Source organism: Talpa occidentalis, unplaced genomic scaffold, assembly GCF_014898055.3.
Source record: "Talpa occidentalis isolate TD23 unplaced genomic scaffold, MPIMG_talOcc4v2.1 talOcc4.9, whole genome shotgun sequence".
NCBI classification, from domain to species: Eukaryota; Metazoa; Chordata; class Mammalia; order Eulipotyphla; family Talpidae; genus Talpa; species Talpa occidentalis.
In genome coordinates, this window is record NW_023605305.1 from 23,421,665 (window position 1) to 23,441,369 (window position 19,705).

General features: G+C 45.7%; 1 long non-coding RNA gene across 1 annotated transcript; it reads left to right on the top strand.

Moving 5' to 3' along the window:
- Positions 1-343: 343 nt before the first annotated feature.
- Positions 344-19,430, top strand: LOC129145169 (uncharacterized). The gene is made up of 4 exons (XR_008550339.1): positions 344-454; positions 10,893-10,967; positions 17,689-17,831; positions 18,678-19,430. It is a non-coding gene; the product is annotated as an uncharacterized LOC129145169 (long non-coding RNA).
- Positions 19,431-19,705: the final 275 nt, after the last annotated feature.

Below are 19,705 nucleotides of genomic sequence, written 5' to 3' on the forward strand. Positions count from 1 at the left end.
CCCTGGAAATGTGAGGCTTGACCTGAGACCTGCATCTTTATTGCTTCTATTGAAGCAGCGAAGTGGGGGGGGGGGGAGGGGATGGAACAGTTGGGGACAGAGAGGACTGAGGGAGAGGGAGTTTGGGGGAAAGAAACAGATGTAAAGGCAGGGATGGGGAGAGACAGGACTGACCTTGGAAAGAGAGCTGGGCGCAGAGAGGCTGAACGGGAAGGAGCCCACAGGACAAAGGACACGGGTGCACTGGAGGAAGACGGAGGCAGACAGAAGACAAGGATGGGAGTGTGGAGAGAGGGGGCGTGGGGGCGGGGTGGGGGGCAGCAGGAAAGGAAAGAGAAAGCGGAAGCCGGTGAGACTGGGAGAGAAAGTCAGGATCCCAGCCGGCTCCTCAAACACAGGATGCAAGCGAGCGCCCTTTGGAGAAGGCGCGCTCAGCGAAACGCTAACTCCACTGGTAAGTGCAAATGTAAAGAGGCCCTGAGAGCACTTTGTGCAAATATCAGGCCGGGAAGTGCAGCGCCCGCATAGCTGCCCGACGCCCCGCGCCCCTGCGCCCAGGCCTGCTCGCTAATTCACTTTGCCGGCACCTCCCGGGCGGGGTGGGACTCGGACTGGCACGGGCAGCCGAGAGCACAAAGGGCGTGGAGCACCGGGGAGGGCCAGGGGCCGCCGTCCTACTAAGGGAGCAAGAGACAGATCAGCAGAAGCAAACGGTGCGGGTGCAGGTGGAGGCAGGAACAGCAGGGATGGAGGTAAAAGGACTTGCAGAAGACCTGAGGACACAGCGGTGGACGAGGCTGTGGCCTTGAGTCCTAAGACTTCCACCTGCATGCGGCTGGGAGACTACGTCTCCTCCTCCAGGGCATGGAAATAAAACCTTTCCTGTTTGCCTCAAAGGCTATTTGTGAGGCTGAAATGTGAAGGCGTTTGAAAGCCATGAAGTTCATAAATGGTAACTGATGAGATAATAACAGCCAACACTGTGCAAGTGTCTGGCACTGTTCTAGAGTCTTTGCAGACATTTGCTCGTGGAATCCTCTCAACACCTCCACTTCTGCCCATTTTGAAGGTTATAAAACTGAGGCACGGAAGGTGAAGTTACTCATCCAAGGTCACACAGACTGTAGCTGGCTGGACAGCCTGACAGCGTGGCCGCACAGTCCATGCTACTCTCTAGTTGTTGTCTTGCCCAGTTAATTTCCACACTTTACAGGTGAAGGAAAGGCGGGTCGGGTGGAAGCAGGACTTGACTCCCATGCACGGAGGAATTGGTGGAAAGACCATGGACTGTGGGGGGTGTAGACTTAGTCTTATTCTGCACTGTGTCATGTTAGGAGCTGATTTCCTTCTCTGTGGTCGAGAATATTGACCAATTCCACAGCTTATTGTAAAAATTATGTGAGGAAAGGTGTGTGAGAAACCTGACGTGTAGCTGGCACTCAGTAAATCCATGTGGTCAGCATTTATCAAGCAGCATGCGGAGCCCTGAGGGGAGAGCAGTGAGGAAGGCAGAGAGGAACTTGCCTCGGAGATGGATCCCAAGTAAATAAATCATTTCAGATTGTGGCTCGGAAGATGGGGAAGGAAATTAAAAAAGTGCTCTCCTGGGCTCATATAGTGAAACCCACTTGGGGAAGATCTGGAAAGGCTTATCTGAGGAGATGACAGTGAAACTGTAAGATGAGACGGAGCTAACCAGGACAAGAGCTAAAAATCATGCCCCAAGAGGGACCGTCAGTGCAAAGGCACTGCGGCAGAAAAGAACTTGGTGCAATCTAGGATTGGTCACAGTAGCCAAAGAGGGGTTCAGAGACGTCAATAGGGGCCTGACCTCACAAGGGTTTGTAAGTCATGGATCTTATTCCAAGCCCAACAGAAGTCATGGAAGGATTTTAAGTAGAAGCAACAGGATCCAATTTACACTTTTAAATATCACTCTGGCTGCCAGGTGGAGACTGGAGAGGAACAAGAGTGAAAACAGGAAGTTGTTAGAAGGTGAATAGCCAGGTTTGAGCCAAAAGGCATCAGGACAGATGGAAAGACATGGATGGATGCAAGAAGATTTTAATACAATAGGAATGCTAACTGCACCCACCCTTTTATCACCAACCAGCACCAGGTGGTCTCAGACCCAGTTTGTAGGTTCATTCGAATGGGCTCCACCAGTTCCCCTGTGGCCACAGGACTGTTGCCCCAGGAATCTTTAGCTGACTCTCCTGTTCAGCTGCTTCCTTAGCTGATTTGGGGGTGTGGTGCAACCATCCCAGATCAGGTTAGATTCGCCATCAGTTCTCAAATCCACCTGTGAACTAGCACAGCAATGGGAAGGATGAGGCACAGGAAGGCAAGGCTGAGACCACTATCAGAGGGATGACCGGCTCCATTCTCCCTGAAGAAGGGAGGCTTATCATTGCAGAGGTATTATCTTTTCTGCTGAGCAGCTCCTGCCTCTGCCTCTCAGGCCCAGTGTCTTCTGCCAGGCCCAGCATGACGTCGCCTTTTTACCCTCACTTCTAGGCCCAGGTATGCAACTTACACATGCACACGTGCTCCTTGGGCCCAGGTCCATAATCCTTGGAGGAGTGCAAGCCCGCAGGTGCCAGCCACAGAGGCTAGTGGCACGAGGGTGTAAAAACACCTGAATTTTAACTCATTTACCCTACAGGGGGGCAGGCTGGCCCACTGCCCTGTAAAAGACTGGGAAGCAACGGGCAGGTTTTGGAGTCAGTGGGCACTGACCCCAGGACCCAAGGCCAGCACCTCACCCTCATCCTCTCTGCTGTGCTGGGTCCACAAGAGGGGATGAAATGATCAGCCATGGTCCCAGTCTTCCAGGTGGAGTTTTCTGGGGCACTGGTCACTCTAGAGGAGACCTCAGGAGAACAAGCTGAGGATTATCCTGTTGTATTTCTTTAAGTATTTGTTGTTGAAATGGAAGTTACAATCCAAGCTCATTTGAATAACAGAATCATAGGAAAAACACCCTCTAACCACAAAAATGAATATTCAACATTCCCACCTTATCTTCTATGCTATGTAGGGCTGTTTCTCAGCTGCATGTTAAACGGCCCCTTCATGTGAAGCTGGCAGAGTGGTGGTTTTGCAAGACAGAATGCTCCTGGGCTAAGGAGCTAAATTCAGAGCCTAAGTCATTCTGGGCCCTCAGAATTTCAAGGCTCTTAGGGGGACAGGCCTGGAGCCCTGGGGAAGGTAGGAGAATCCAGCAGATTGACTCAAGATGGTGGAGGGTGTTGAGTGAGAACTGAGTGGTTCAGAGGCCAAGCCTGTCCTGGTTCTGGTGGGGCTCACAGGGAGCCCCCAGAGAGGAGCCTCCTAATACAAGGACATCTCAAATGGCAGTCCTGCTAAGTGGTGGGCTTAGCAGTGGCACTGCAGAAACCCCCCACTGAAAACTGGGGCTTCCCTGGACCTCTCTGACCCTTGGGAAACACTGAAGACACTGATGTTTTTTTCACTCACTATCTCCAGTGAGGCTGAGCTCCTGGGACTCAGCTACCACACTAGACACACCCCACATAGGGGTTCTCAGAACACAGGGGATCCCTTCTGTCTCCTTGGCTTTGTGTTTGCTGTGCTGACCTCCCTAAATGTCTTTCCTCACACTTGGACTCCAGTGGTTTCCTCTCGCAGGTTTTAGTTACCACAGTCAACCACAGTCTGAGGATAGGATGTACAAGAAGCTATTTTGAGAGAGAGACCACACTGGCATAGCTGTTATTACAGTATATTGTTACACTGTTCTATTATTAGTTATTGTGGTGAATCTCTTACTGTGCCTCATTTGTAAATAAAACTTTAGCACAGGTGTGTATGTATAAGAAAACACATAATGCATATAGGGCCTGCTACTATCTGGGGTTTCAATATCCCTAGGGCACCTTGGGATGTAGCTCCCCTTGGGAGAAGGAGGGGCCACTGTACGCTGTTCTGCAATTACCTGTTTTCATGTCCTCCACCCAACTATCCTGTAGATTCCCCAAAGGAATCTCTGCATTTGCACGCTTGGTGAGAATCCAGCAGAGCCCAGTTCAGCCTGGGCTCATAAATGCACAAATGAGACACAGTGGCTTGGGATGAGCCAGTGGGTGACACAAAGCAGAAAAAGAGGGAATGTGTTGGGTGACAGAACCAGGTTCTCAAAAACTCTGACTTGCTGGATCGGTGGGTTTAATCCAACAAGAAGACTTCTAGCAGAAATAAATGTCATGCCCTGTGCTTGTATTAGGCCAGCGGTCTCACAGTGGGCGCAGGGGAGAGTAGGCAAGGGAGAGCAGCGGAACCGAGGAGCAGCCTGGTCTGATGGGCATGGGCAGACTGCCATAAGAGCCAGAGTCCTCGTGGGCAGGGTTAATAGACACATCGCCCCAGGAACAAGGGGAAATCCCCTGGTAAGTCCAAACGAGACACTCCAAATGGTAGCACATGAGGAATGTCTCAAGGGAATACAATTAAGACATGAAGGAGCTTGTTTCAGGGCTCCAAGGGATTGGTCAAGAGAGACAGGGACAGATGGGTTCTGTGGGACTTCAAGAGGCAAAATAACCTGATGGTGGGAAGCGCATCATAAGGAAGAAACAGGAAAGTCAGGCAGTATCACCTCAAGTGGCCTGAGCTCCCCACCCACCAGAGGGAGGACTGGCCACTTGGCAGGGGTCCCGTGGGGCCTGTTACTTCTCAGCTTCGTTTCCTACTGTTCTCCTCCCTGCTCACAGTGCTTCAGCCACACTGGCCTCCTTGCTGCTTCCCACCCACACCCAGCACAGCCCTCCCCAGGACCTTTGCACTTGCTATCCCTTTTGCCTGGATCTTCTCCCAAATATTTTCAACCCTCCCTCCCTCCCTGCCTTCAACCATATTTCTGCCCACTTGTCATCTCCAGAGAGGCACATTCCCTGGCCACCCCTCTAAATTTAGTATCTGTTGCTGTCTGCCTCTCTGACTATACGGTAAACTTATGAGCAGAACCTTTTATACTTATTCATTGCTACAGCTCCAGGGACTGGTGGGAGTAGGGATTCAGTAAATATTTGTCAAATGAAGAAATGAATAATTTCACTTATTCTCCATCATAGCCCTTGCTCCTCATGGAAAGATGTAGTGGAGAAAGATCCCTCACCCATGGCATGTTTAATGGACAAGTCATGGAGACGAAGAAGAGGAGAGAACTCACCTGGACTGGGCGCTGTCCTGCCAGGCACTGTGCCAGGGGTTTCTTATCCATTATTTCATTTAACCTCTGCAACATTGCGGTGAGTTAGGATTATTTCCCCCAAATCTCAAAGTTCAAAGTGTTATGTAGCGCTGGACTCATGGGATGCAAGTCACTGAAACAAAACTTGCTAATGGAGGCAGAGGGGACTGAATGGAAGGCATGGCATGATTTGCAGGGTGGAAGAGACAGTGGAGAACCAAACTTCAGAACAGAGGAGAAGCAGACGAGGCTGGCCTTGGTCACAGGTGAGGAGAAGTTGGCTGACAAGCTCCCTGTCCAGCATGGGAGATGGAGTCACCCAAGGGAGATAGGTGACTGCCAGGCAAGTGGGGCATGGACTCTGGCAGGAGGATGGGGGTTGCAAAACAAGGCCAGGCCCTCACAAGCCTCAGGCCCAACTGCCCAACTCGCAGAAGCTCAGACAGGCCAGATGCTCTCATGGGTTCAGACACGGGCCTCCTGGCTTTGGGTTTGATGTGAATGTCAAGTCTCATCAGGGCTTGGAACCCAGGATCATTTCCTTCAAACAAGCCCTCAGGAATGGCTCTTGTTTTCATCCTATTTGCAGGTCTTCGCATCACGGTGGACTTTGTCTAACAGGCCCTGATTCTGGGCCCTAAGACACACCCACAGAAAGGCTTTCGTAACTCTTTCTCCACAGCTCCGATGGCCACCGGATCTCAAGTGAGAGCCAGCATTGCCGACTCCAGGAAGTGGCTGTCATAACTAATTTATTTTCATGTCTATTCCGAAGCCCTCCTGGGGTGGTATAATCCACAGATACAAGCCCGCTTCACCTCTGCTAGAAGGGTTTAAAAAATGAAATTAGACATGTTTTTGAGGCAAAATCTCTCACAGTTAACTCCCTCGTTCGGCACAAATTCTCTTAACATTCGTGACCAAAGGAGACTCCTCCAAACCATTTCCTGTCATCTCCTATGAGCTGTCAACTTTGATTATTCCTTTCCTGGTACTGTGCCTTGTCTTATACTAAAAGAATAATAAATACCTCCTTCCCCCTTCCGGAATCTAGGACTCTAACACTTTTTATTTCCTCCTTTACGTCAAACTTTTCAGAAAAAGCACAAAGGTGGTAAGAGCAGCTTTAATCAGTCACAAGGGAAGGAGACTGAGGCTGCTTCTAGGCAGTGACCCAGAAACTGGCTTATTTGTCCACCATTTGGAGAGACCTACTATGTGCCAGCCTGTCCCCTGTCCCTGCCCTGGTCCCCTGCCCTGAACCATTTGCTGTCAGCTCTGGCACCCATCTGCCTGTCGGAACTGCTGTGTGATCCCCAAGGAAGCCAGGTTAATTGGGCTCTTTTCAGCCCTAGTCCCAATTGGCCTCTTTGGCAACCCTTCTCCCCCTGCTTTTCATGTGTCTTTCTCACCAGCTGCATGAGGGGAGACTTTCTTTTGACCATCACTGACCTCAGTATTCAGAACAGCCTGGGACAAAGCAGCACACAGTAAAGAGCTGTTGAATGAACAGATGAAGGAATGAATAAACGGATGAGCAAATGAAGCCCTCATTTTCTTGAAACCTTTTGAATCCCGATACGCCAGCATCTCTGAATTCCAGCACAGTGCCTGGCACATAGTCAGTGCTTCGAAATGTGTGAGATGTTTGTATTGAATTCTCCCCCCTTTCTCAATTCTCCTTGCCCTGCTCCCCCCGCCCCCAGAATTTCTTTCTTTTCTTCCTCCCTTGTGCCCCTCATTAAATGTCTGCATTCCTTGGGGTTCTGTCCTTGTTCCTCTACTCTTCCCACTCTGCAGAGAAAGTGCTCCAAAAATTATCTCATCCACTCCCACACTTTCAACTTCCATCCCCACACTGATGCATGAAGCCAAAAGTGGGGGGAAGAAAGGAAGAAAAGTAAAATTGTGGAGTTGGAAGTCCTTAGGCACCTCAAAGCTTGGCAGGTTGAAGGTGTGGCAGAATAATAGATTGAAATTTTCATTTACATTTTGTTTTCCCTGATGTAGAAGAATCAGAGAGCTACATGTATTTTATTCTCTATGATTTTTCCTCACCAGTTCTAAGAAAAACCCAGGACTTCTTACCTTGAGGATGTTGGCTGGGTAAGCAAAAGTAGCCTCAAGTGTGGCACTCACCTTGGACAACATAAACTCATTGAGAAAGATTATTCTAGAGCAGTATTTCTCAACCTCAGTATCCTTGATATTTGGGGAGGGGTCACTCTCTGTTGTGTGTCACAGGAGGTTTAGTAGCATCCCTGGCCTGTAGATACCATAGAACCACACCCCCCCCCACACACACACACACACATGTTGTGACAACCAGTTACTCCTAAGGGCCAAAGTTGAGCCCCTAGTTGGAGAATCACTGTGCTAGATTATCCAAAAGCAAACAAACAAAAGATAGAGAGGCCCCATGGAAATTGACAAAACTGGAGCTTCCTCTACACTGGGAAGGGGGATGTTTGGGGTTCCAGGAGCCACAAGGAACACTTGCCTCTGTCTTCCTGATGCTTTGTGAGCTACAGTTTCCCAGAATTCACTGGAATAGCATTGTCCCCAAGCCTTCCAAGTTAACATCAAGGTATAGAGTAGAAGGGAGACTTGACGCCCCCAGAGGCATTTGAGGTGTTGTGTCCTTAGTACTATTCAGCCCTAAACATCTGCTTACATACTTCCCCATCCTTCCATGCATGGGTTCATGGACCAGGGAGCCTTTTCCTCCTGTTGTGTCCTGAGCTGCTCTTGGCTGCCCCCTTGCTGTCAGGAGGCCCTATGGTAGCTTGACACCCTGCTATCAAATCAAATCAGTGGGAAGCTGAGTAATTAATATTAGAGTAACTTAGGACAAATTGCCTAAATAGCCCCTGATCGCTCTGGTCATGGGCTAAACCCCAAATCAGAATCCTCCCATGTCTCTGCTGATTATATCAGACATCTTTCCTTTGGCACATGGAAGGCAAACACAGAGGAGTCAATTGTCCAGTCTCGGACAGATCTTGTCCCGGTTTTCTTTCCTGACCCCACACCCTCCATTCCCCACAGTCCCAACACGAGGTCCTAGAAGGCAGGGTGGATGCTGCACAGATGGACTGGTTGGTAATATAATCCCATAGGTTTGAAAATTGTTGAACCGTCTGTACTGATTAATGGGTTAGTGTCAACTTGGAGAATAGTTTAACAACTTCTCTTAATGTCTGTTTTTAAAATCCTAAATCAGCACACACTTTTGGGGCAGCCTCTGCACTGCATGCTGCGCACAGCACTTCCTCAGATCTGATGCCTCTGTGACCTGGATAAAGGCATCCAGGGCTGATGGGGAAGGAGAATCAGCACACAGAAAGAACTCACTGGCTGGAGTAAGTGGGTGAGATGGAGTGTACTGGGACCCATTGTGGGCCTGTGAACAGTGAACAGAGCAACATAAAAGCTCCTCAAGTCTCCCACAGCCACGCAGAAATGCTAAGTAAAATGCAACATAAAGATTCCGAATATAGAGCTAAGCTTAGAAAAAAGAACTAGAATTCCCAGGAGTCAGATAAAACAAGGGACCTCAAAGTCAAAGCAGTGGCAGAACAGATACTATGGTAGCAACAGGGGTCTTAGACCTAATGACTGGGGAGAGGCAGGGATGCTTTTAATACTCACAGGGGCAGCACAACCTCCAGCATCAAGCTCTCACAAGGGATCAGGAAATGCATTTTCCATCAGCCCAGAGGAGCATCAGGGCCATGGATGGAAACAAATTTCAAGTCATCTGTAAGAATTCCAAATTCCAGATTACTGTCACATGGTAGGTCTGAATTTAGATTCCCTGGATGGTTCAGGAGCCCTGAGCTTGGCTGAACCCCCTCACCCCACCCTCACCTCACCCCCCCACACACACACACTAACACTCTCTCTCTCTCTCTCTCTCTCTCACACACACACACACACACACACACACACACACACACACGATGATTTGAACCATCATTAAGGACATTCCATGAAGAATATCCATCAGCTAATAAATTACAGTGTCTTCTTACAACAGAAAAGTATTATGCAGCATTTAGAGTGAATGATTTATCACTATCCACATTAATGTGGATAAACTTTTTAAAAAAACATAATTTTGAGTAAAAAGAAACAAACTGCAGAAGGATTATGCTTGTTTATTTTTGCATTTGGATCACATTGCCTGCTTCCTCATTCCCTCCCCCAAAAAGAGCTATTGGGTTTGGGGATTTTTTTTTTAGGATCATGTTAAGTTTAAATATTAACTTAGGAAAAAAATGAAATTTTGAGGTCAAATTTCCCCATCCAGAAATACAGACAGACTTCTCATTTGTCCAAGATTCTCTCAAGTGTCCTTCAGAGGTAAAGACTTTTTGGGTTTTGTTATTTTTTCATATACGCCTTGGACATTTCTTGTTTATTACTCAGTACTTTTGCTTTTGGTTGATATTGTAAATACACTCATTTCTTCCATTATAACCTCTAATTGATTGTTTTTAAGTGTGTGAAAGCTAATGTTTTTGTATCTTTATCTCATATATTGCTAGCTTATTGATTTTTCTTATTCTTAGCAGTAATAGAGCATGTCTTTCTAGGTCTTTCAGGTATCTGATTTTACTCTTTTCCTAACTTTATTCCATCTATTCCTATTTTACTGAATTTTTTTCAAAATCAAGAATTTATCATTCCTTTTCATAAATGAATCATTTCAGTATGATGAACCATTTCAATTGACTTATTAATGTTAAGCCATCCTTGCATCCCTAGAATAAGTTTCACTTGGATGTAATTTATTATACTTTTAAATGCTGCTAATTCTGTTTGCTAACATTTTATTTAGAATTTAATTTTTTTATTCTTAAGTTAATCTGGCCTTTCCTTTGTGTTCAATCTTCTCTGGGATTTCGTACCAATGTATTATCTAATTCATTTTTTAAGATATGGATTTTCTTCTTTTCAATTTCTAGAACAGAAAAATAGAATATTCAAATTATTTGTCCTTTAAAACAGATAAAATTCTCCTGTGCTCTTCTGAGCTACAGCTCTTTGACAACATTCTCCATTTTTCATGGATATCAATACATGTCAAATATTTTTTGTTTTCTGGAATCAGTTTTGTAATTTAGATTTTCTTGGAAAATTCCACAATCATTCTGGTTTTCAAATTTGTCTTCATAGATTTGAGTAAACATTTCTTATACTTAATTTTGTTTCAATGTTAATTCCTCATTTTTTCTTATTCTCTATGTGTAAATTCTGTTTTTTTATTGGAGCTTCAAATTTATCTTTCTTACTACTGTCTTTTTAAATCTTTTTGGATTTTAGTTATGCTACTGTATTTTCTACTTTTTAACTCAGTACATCATTCAAGTTACAGATTGTCTTTTTGCTTTCCTTAGGCTGATTTTGTCCTTCTTTTCCTAACTTCATAGGTTGGATGTTCTGCTTGCGTTCCTCCTTGTTGGCTATAGGTGGGCATTTAAGGTTGTACTTTTCCCTCTGCACATCTAGCCTGACTCCACAGCACCCCCTCCATGCTGCAGTGACTATCTTTTTTCCAGTCATGTTGTTTCCCACCTTACTGCATTATGACTGGAAAATGATGCCTGTATTATTATCATTTAAGGGGGAAACTTATTAAGGTTTAATTTGTAGTTTTAAATATTGTCAATTTTAGAAATGTTCCAAGGACACCTGAAGAAAGACTGCAGCAGAGGAGTTCTCTCTCTCCCTCTCTGGCTCTCTCTAGCAGGTAAATATATATATATATACACCTTATTAATTATATTTAAGTCTTATTTATTCATATTTACTTTTTAGCCACTTAATCTGGCAAACAAAAAACCCCAAATTTTCTTGTAAATATTGTATTTCTTGTGAGTATTGTATTTCTTGTAAGTTCTATACTTATGCATGTAGATGTCATTTTATTTGGTTTGTAGTTTGTAGCTGTTCTATCTTCACTGCAGTTAAGTATACAACATGCCCGTCAGATTGCTAGTATATACATAGACATGTGTCATGTTATTAGAAAGTTCTCGCACCTCATTTAATAAATTTCCCCAAATTCCTCTTTTACTGAAGTTAAAATGGTAACCTAGTGCCAAGACCTTATGACCTATTAGTTCCTGGGGCTTTATCAAAGCACCACAAACTGAGTGCTTTGCAACTGCATACATGTATTGTCTCACTGTTCTGCAGGATAGAAGTGTGACATCAGTTTTTTGGCAGGTCCTTGCTTCCTCTGATGGCTCTGGGGAAGAATCTGTCCTTGTCTCTTGTAGCCACTGGTTTCTGCACCTGCCCTTGGTGTTTCTTGGCTTGTTGATGTGTCACTGCGGCCTGGCAGCCACACGGTCCTCTTCTCCCTATGCGTCTTCCACTGTCTCCCCTGTGTCTCTGTCCATCTCTGGGTTCTAATGTCTCCCTTTTGGGTTAGGGTCCACCCAAATGACCTCTTCTCCGAAGATTTTTTTAATGTCCCAGCAACAAGTCCTTTTGTATCAGAGGAATCTCCATAAAAAGTGGGGTCCATCTTTTTTCTCTTTTCTCTATGCACCCTAATTCTATTAAAGTTCTTCCACACTAAGAGTTTCTTTTTTTGTGTGTGCACATGGATGGCCAGACCCCTTTACAGTATGCAGGTTTGGGGGCCCCTGGGTACCCCTAGTTTTGCTGTTAACACTCTCACTGCTAAGATTTCTCTGTTCAGCTTTTTGTCTCTTCCTTCATTGAGATCCTGCTTGGTCTCAGCTGACTTTGGCAGCCCTTTCACATGAATTAGAGTCTGGGGATTAAACCTGCCATCTAGTTTCACTAAAAATGAAGTTTAATGGCCTTTTTTTTTCTCTTGCACTTGTTGCTTTGTGATGTTTTCCAAGAGAAGAGAACATGATGCTTTACATAACCACGGATCAGAAGTCTTCAACTGCTAACTAGTGTTCAGTTCAAATTACTCTTAAAAGATTGTTAGACCAAATCAAATATATCTGTGGGTCACATTCTGCCTTTGGTGTGGCAATGTAAGGCTTCTTTATTGGGGTGTAATTGTCAAGCTCAAAGCTCTGGAGAGAGCCAGGCCCTACAGGGTAGGCTGATGGTGCCCCATCCCACCATCAAAAATGAGATCTATCCATGCGGAATCTGTGCCTGAGACCTAAGTCAGAAAAGGGTCATTGCTCTTGCAGTTAGACTAAGGATCTAGAGATGAAATCATCCTGAATTTTCTGGGAGGAACCTAAATCTAGTAAAAAAAAAAATAATAATACCTTAAAAGAAAAGGAAATGACACACAGAGGGTAAGACAATGTGAAGACAGTAGCAGAGATTGAAGGGGGGTGTCTACAAGCCAAGGAAAGTTGTCGGTCACTGGAAGCTGGAAAAGGCAAGGATCAAATTCTCTCTTAGTGTTTCTAGAAGGCACCAACCCTGCCAACACCTTGATCTCAGAGTCCTGATTCTAGAACTGTGAGAGAATACACTTCTGTTATTTTAATCCACCCAATTTATGGTCATTTGTTACAGCTGCCACAGGAAACTAACATGCTCAGTTGAATCTTACCTCCACCAGCTTCAAGATTTGAGAGTTTAAGCAAATCTCTAGAATGCAGTGGAAGGAACAGAACCAGAAGAAAGCATGACTGGATTCAGTTCTTTGCACAGCTTATGACAGGACAGCCCCAGTACCTCCATGCTACATGCTACATGCTACGTGCTGCTGTTATGTGCCTCTGTGGCCATAGAGATCAGGGCTAAGATTGGGGAGCAGGTTGACCCTCAGGTAAGGGAAAGTCTTACCAAGAGTGAGAATAATCCAGGTGCCCAGTTCAAGTGAGTGTGGGTACCCTGTCCTGGAGGGGTACAAGGAGAGGTGAGGACGCTTTGCAACGGGAATATTAAGAGCACAAGCCCAGAGTCAGAAAGACCTTATTCTTGCTACTTGCTGCTGCTGATGTTTGGCAAATTAATTAAATTTTCTGAGTCTCAGGATTCTCTTCTATGCTAAAGGGATAAGAGCGCTGAGAGTTATTGTGAGGATTACATGAGAATTACAATCGTAAAAGCACCTACTATGTGCCAGACACTCTGCTAAGCACCTCTCCACGTGTTAACTCATTTAGTGAAGCTTAGTGCTGTAGCTGGCACCTAAGTGCTCAATAAATAGCATTTATTATGATCTTGTTGTGGTGGTTTTAAATGGCTCAGTAGAGTGTTTTTGACCTGGAAGTGTCTTGTGGATTGTATTTAGGGACTCTACAAATGCTGTCAAGGCAAAGGCGCAAGTTGGTGTGCGTGTGTGCTTTTCTGGAGGGTGAATCCACAGTTGATTTCTGAAGCTCAAAGGGAGCAGTGACCCAGAAAAGCAGAGAATATTTGGGAATTGGGCTCTGTGGCCTGTGAGATCCCTTCCAGCTTGGAACTGAATGAGATGGAGCAAAGGCTGCTGCCGCCAGATGTCTGTACAGGACACAACAAGCCTCCTTCTCTGTCTGATGCAGGGACCCTGCTGTCGCCCACTGCATTCTCCCCTCTGCTCCCTTCCATTTTTTAGCTACAGGGAAATTTGGGTGGGGGAAGCAGCGAGGGAAGAAAAAAGAAATTTGCAATTTTGATGCACGGGGGCAATTTCTACAGACAATTCCTGGTGCCCGTAAACGCCCACCACCTCCAGCGGCTCCACCTGAAGCCCGAGGAGCATCATTTTCCATTCTCGTCTCTGAGATAATAAGTTGGAGAGAAGCTTCATATTTCAAATCAAAACTATTTTCCAACTAGAGGAAAGTGGAAACTTTTCAGGCAAATTTCATATGCAGTAACACAATTTCCTCCTGTTCCATTTCTTTTTTCACCTAATACATGATAAATATTCACGATCTCCTTGAGGAAACACAAGTAGAGAACTGGGAGAGGGCGGCGTCACGGCTGCTGGGTGGAGGCAGCCAGGGGTGTACACAGAGGTCCTTCTCCTGCCTGGATACTGGTTTCAGCTCCTGGCAGTCCCACCTGTCTCTGGGAGAGCCCTGGCTCCATTAAGAATTAGCCCAGGCAGGGCTTGAGGTGATAATTAAAAATTATGTATTAACTTAATGGCGGTCCTCAAAATTGTCCTCAGCTAAAAACCATGTTCATTGGGAAATGACTTGAAGAGGCAGTTGGGGTAGAAGATAAGACCCAGCACAGAGATTATTGGATTGTTCTAGTCATTGGAAGCCTCCATTGAGTATAACCCCTGCTGGGGGTCTTAGGTCAGGGGGCTGGGATAAGAGAACAGAGAACCCTTAGCACAGTATCAGTGGGCTCCAGCAACAAGGCAGGAGGTTGATGACGCAGAAGAGTGGCCTGTGCCGGGGACACAGCACAGACACAGGAAACATCGTTTCTGCCCAGGGATAAGGATAAGCAGTCCCTCTAGGACCCACAATTCCACTCCACTCAACCAAGAGAAATGAGTACTTGTGTCCATATGCAGGTAGGAATACTCACAGCCATTTTATTCATTAAAGACTCAAATGAGGAAACTCCAAATACCCATCAACAAGTGAATGGATAAATGCCTTGGGTAGAGACATACAAGGAAAAATGAAGCAAAAAACTAATAGACACAATGTGAGTGAATCTCAAAACCAGTGTGCTGAGCAGATACAAGAGCCCATACTGCCCGTAACAGGGACAGGCTCGTGGTTGGCCAGGGCAGGGAGGCAGGCATTGATGGCGAAGAGGAACAAGGGTGATGGGAATGTTCTATATCTCAAAGGCGATGGTAGTTGCATGAGTGTAGACATTTGACAAAACCATCAAATGAACACTTATTGCACTGGTTTGCTGTTTCCCTCAACTAGATGGTACTTGATCTGGATTGACAATATGCTGAGATCTAAAACAAGCCAACCACGTAGCAGAAAATCATCCCTTATTGAATGAATGAACCAGACCTTTCTTAACCATCTTTCCTTTCCTTCTCCCTACTCTTCTTTCCCTGCAAAAAGAGGGGAATCTTTTGATGTCAAAAACATCTCTCTGAGATGTAGATCCACTCCATCGCAAAACAAGATCTTTTCTTCTGAAAATGAATAATAATAATAAAATACTTTACTTCTCAGTTTCAGTAATTTGCCTTTGGGTATAATATTCCAGGGACACTAAATGGGCATCTTGCTACACACAGGTAACTGACAACCCTTTAAAACAAAGAACCGTGTTTCCAAGGTGACTTTAACATCAGAGTAGGGACTTAAATCTGCTAGCAAGTTTTAAAAAGTACAGAATCTCTCTACAATATTTTCGTTCTGCCTCACTGATCGCCCTTCTACATGTATATGTATTTATTTACATAATTGGAATTATAGAGCATGACAACATATAGCTCAGTATCCTGTTTTTCTCTTTTAACATTAGAGAGTAAGTCTTCTTCCACACCATTAAAAATTCCTGGAAAATATAATTATTAATAACTGTGGAATGTTATATCATATAGATGTACTATAGTTTAACCACTCTCTTTCTGTGGAATATTTAGATTGGCTCCTCTTTTAAAAATTTCAATTATAAATAATGAATGTCATTGTGTATCAATTTTAAACTGAATTCTTGAGTGTTTCCTAGAGGTGGAATCCCAGCTCCAGAGGATAGGAGGTTTTGTGGTGCTTGATACATAGTCCCAGTTTGTATTTTAAGTTTTCGATGTCTAGTCCTGACTTGCTTTCAGAAGAGAGCTACCAATTTAAATCACCAACAATAGAATCTGAGAATTGCTGTGTCACTTCCTCCTAGTGGGCCCTGGGCATTACCGGTTTTTAAATCTTTGCTGATTTAGTAGCTTAAAATGCATTTTGTCTTAATTTATATATCTTTGATTACTGGTGAAGTGGAACATCTTTTCACATGTTTATTGACTATTTGTAGTTCATCTTCTGTGAATTGTTTATGTTATTTTCCCATTTTGTAATTGAAGTGTTAGTGTTATCTTAATGATTTGTCAGAGCGCTCGGTATATAACAAGGATATTAACCCCTTTTGTTATACTTGTTGAAAATCTTTGTTTTTTAGTTGGTTAGCCTTTAATTGCATGTATGTTGTTTCTTGAAATATGTAAATTTTTAACTCTCTCTGTCCTTGATGAGATGCTTTGTTTAGAAGTCCTTCCCCATCCCAGGTGGGGTTAGAACCCTGCTGAGTGCCAGGCACATTGCATAAATTATCTCCTGCCATCACCACGTTGTCATTTTTCATTATGTAAAATCTCAAGCATCCATAGAAGAAGAGAAAATAAATAGATTGATTCTGGGATTTGCTTCAAGATAATCTGAGGGGATGGGGAAGGAGCAGAGGAGGTCCCAGATCCCCTGAGGCTGGCCAGGAGCTACTGATCCTTATAGCTGGAGACTCTTTACTCTCCTAAAACAGAATGAGCTGACTCACCAGCTTAGGAGCCACAGGAGAGCCATTTCCTGACCCTTTTCCTAAACAGGCACTGCCCTGAGAACCTTGCATCAGATCTTTGAACCCTGCAACCACCCAGGGAGGAAGGAATCACTAGTCCCATTTTACAGATGAGGACATTGAGATTCTAACCAATGACTCACCCAAGGTCACATGTCTAGGAAGTGCAGAACCAGGATCTGAACTCAAATCATCCTGAACCAAGTCTCATGTTCTTCCACTGGGCTGTCCTCAGCCCTTAGAGGCAGGAAATCAAATGGATGAGAAAATGGACTTCTCTTGTAGAGCCTGGCTTATTCCCAGGCTCCTCGCAGGCACCTAGGAGAGATTAGAAATTACTCTACTTTTTTAACTTAAAAAATGTAATGGTTCTTGTTCAGTTGATTTATGGATCAAGATTCGGGCCTGTTGGGCCTCCCCTGGTGGCACAGCAGTTGAGCGCTGGGTTGCAAAGCTGCCCACAGCCTCTGCAGCACCAGTTCGATCCCCGGCCACCAGGTGAGGGTCCCACATGGTGCGCAGACCTCTCCTGCCGCCCGCTGCTCCCCTCAGCAGTGTACTTCATCAATCTGCCTTCTGCTCTCCCCTCTAGCTCTGGTGAATTCGCTCACCCTCCCATGCTTCTGACTGTACCCAGTGCTTGTATAAATAAATAAATAAATATTTGAAAAAAAATCCATTTAAAAAAAAAAAAAAGATTCGGGCCTGCTACTCACTCATTTCCTCAGTCTATAATTTTTGATCACCAACAGTGTTCCAGGCCTTGGACTGGGACTAAAACTTAATTTAAAACAAAAAGACAGATGAGTTAGAAGATCCCAACATTACCAATAACATTATGGGCACCCCACCCAAAAGGATGCCCTGCACCTTGCATCACAGTCATTTGGGCAAGAGCTTTCTTATTAACACAACACTTTCACTCACCTGCCTCATGTATTAGTCAACAACAGTTGTGATAATGCCACATGACAAACACCCCCTAATTTCAGTGGCTTACAACAGCAAGCATTTGTTCTCCCCCATGTCTGCAGGTTCCCCCACCTCCTGCACTAGGGGTTCTTGTCGCTATCTTCTTAAGTACATGGGAAGTTTACCTGAGGATAAAATCTCATGGGCACACCCAGCACCCAGGTTCTGATGATACCAAAAGCATGTCCAAGACAAGGAGCATCAGGTGAGTTTGTAACCCTGATAACAGTCCATCACTCACGGGTCTTTCTGAAAAGCTGAGGCAGATGGGACTAGGGGGGCAATTTCCATCTTCCTCTGTCTCACCAGAACCCATGTTGGGGTATGAGAAAGGGTTTGTGATGGGAAGGACCTCGACTCTGCTCTGATTTCTTTAAAAAAAAAAAAAAATCACTCACAGCCCTGGCACTTAACTGTTCACCACATATCACCAGTGGGTCACCTGCCCCCAAGAACTCCTGAGTCCCCAGCAGCAGGTGAGAATGCTACAGTGCATACTCACTAAGCATCTGCTATGTGCCAGACCCTGGGGAGATGTGTTAGGGCCACCATTATTGTGTGTGTGTCAGGGGTTGGGGAGAGGCCAGCAATAAATATATCTTTAAAAGATGATGTTAATAGGTGATGTGATGGTGCACTAAATTGAGGGAATAAAGCACAACAGTGGGTAGAGTGGAAGCAGGCAGGTCAGGGCAGGCCTCTCTGAGTGCCACAGGTGAGGAGCAGCCAGTCTGGAGGACGAGCACTCCGGGCAGAGGAGCCTGCAGGGACAGGAGCAGGCTTGGGGCAGAGAGAAGGCCGCCAGAGTGCAGTAGAGTGAACAAGGAGGGTGGCAGTGAGAGGGGGGTGAGGTGGAAAGAGACTGCTTATGGAGGATCTTGAAGGTCTAGAAGAGGCAATGGAGTTTCCACTAAGGACACTGGAAGATGCTGGAATATTCCTTGGCCAAGTGACACGGCCTGCCATGGTCTCTTTCATGGTCCCAGTGAAACCAAAAGCGCTGACTTATCTGGCTGACCTGGCTCTTTCTTTCTCCAAATAACACCTTTAGGAAGATGAGGAGGACCCTCCAAAGAAGAGGCAGAGTCTCTGATCCCAGAATTCCGTGGAGTATAGACACTGCAGTGTTCTTCCTTCCAAGCCCCACTGGACTTCAACACACACACACAAGCTAACCCCGCGTGGGAGACTCGGGTGGTGAGCATAGACACTGGGACCCCCGCCCCATGCGTCAGCACCCCTAGGCCATCGCCAGGCCCCAGTGTCCCGTATCCTGTGGTTCTCCACCAGTGATGCTTCGCTCAAGAATCACCACGCTTCACAGATCCTGAATAGCTGCATCTCCTGAGCCCTGCAAAGCTGTCAGTAAAAGTCGCCCATCCCATTCACAAGGGCGGAAACTGAGGCACAGAGAAATGAAACCAGAGCCGAGAGTCACAGAGGCCTAAACGACAAGGTCAGGAATTAAATGGAGGCCTCTTGCGACCTTGCTTCTGTGCTGGCTTACCTCTTTCTCACTATGGCAGTCAAAGGCTTACCCCAGACAAGCCACTGGTCAGAGGCTTCCCACATATTAACGTCAAAATCAGGGAGGTAATTGTTGTTATTCTCATTTTGTAGACAAAGAAACTGCATCATAGAAACACTGAGTAACTTGCTCATGGTCATAGGAGCTAGAAAGGGCCGGCTCAGGATCTGAACCATACTGTCTTTCCCGCTCGGCTGTGTTGTATCACACTCATTTGTGAAAGGAGGGGGAAGTTGTGCGTGAGCAGTGTCCTGCGTGAGTATGTGCGCATGGCTGCATGGTGTCCCTGAGGCACACCCATGTGCATGTACACACACGGGTGGCGGGCTCGTCTCCCTCTGCGTGAGGCTCCTGCTGAGCACCCATAGCTGTGTTCTGGGCACACCTCATGTGCATGCATGAGTGTCCTGCCATGGTTTCAGGTGTGTCTTCTCTAAGTGCAGGTGCATATGTTTGGTAGTGGAACCTGCCCGTACTGTGCCTCTGTGGTGCAGGTGTGTGTGTGTATGTGTGTGCAGGTATGTGTGATCTTGAGCCCTTGCAAAGAGATG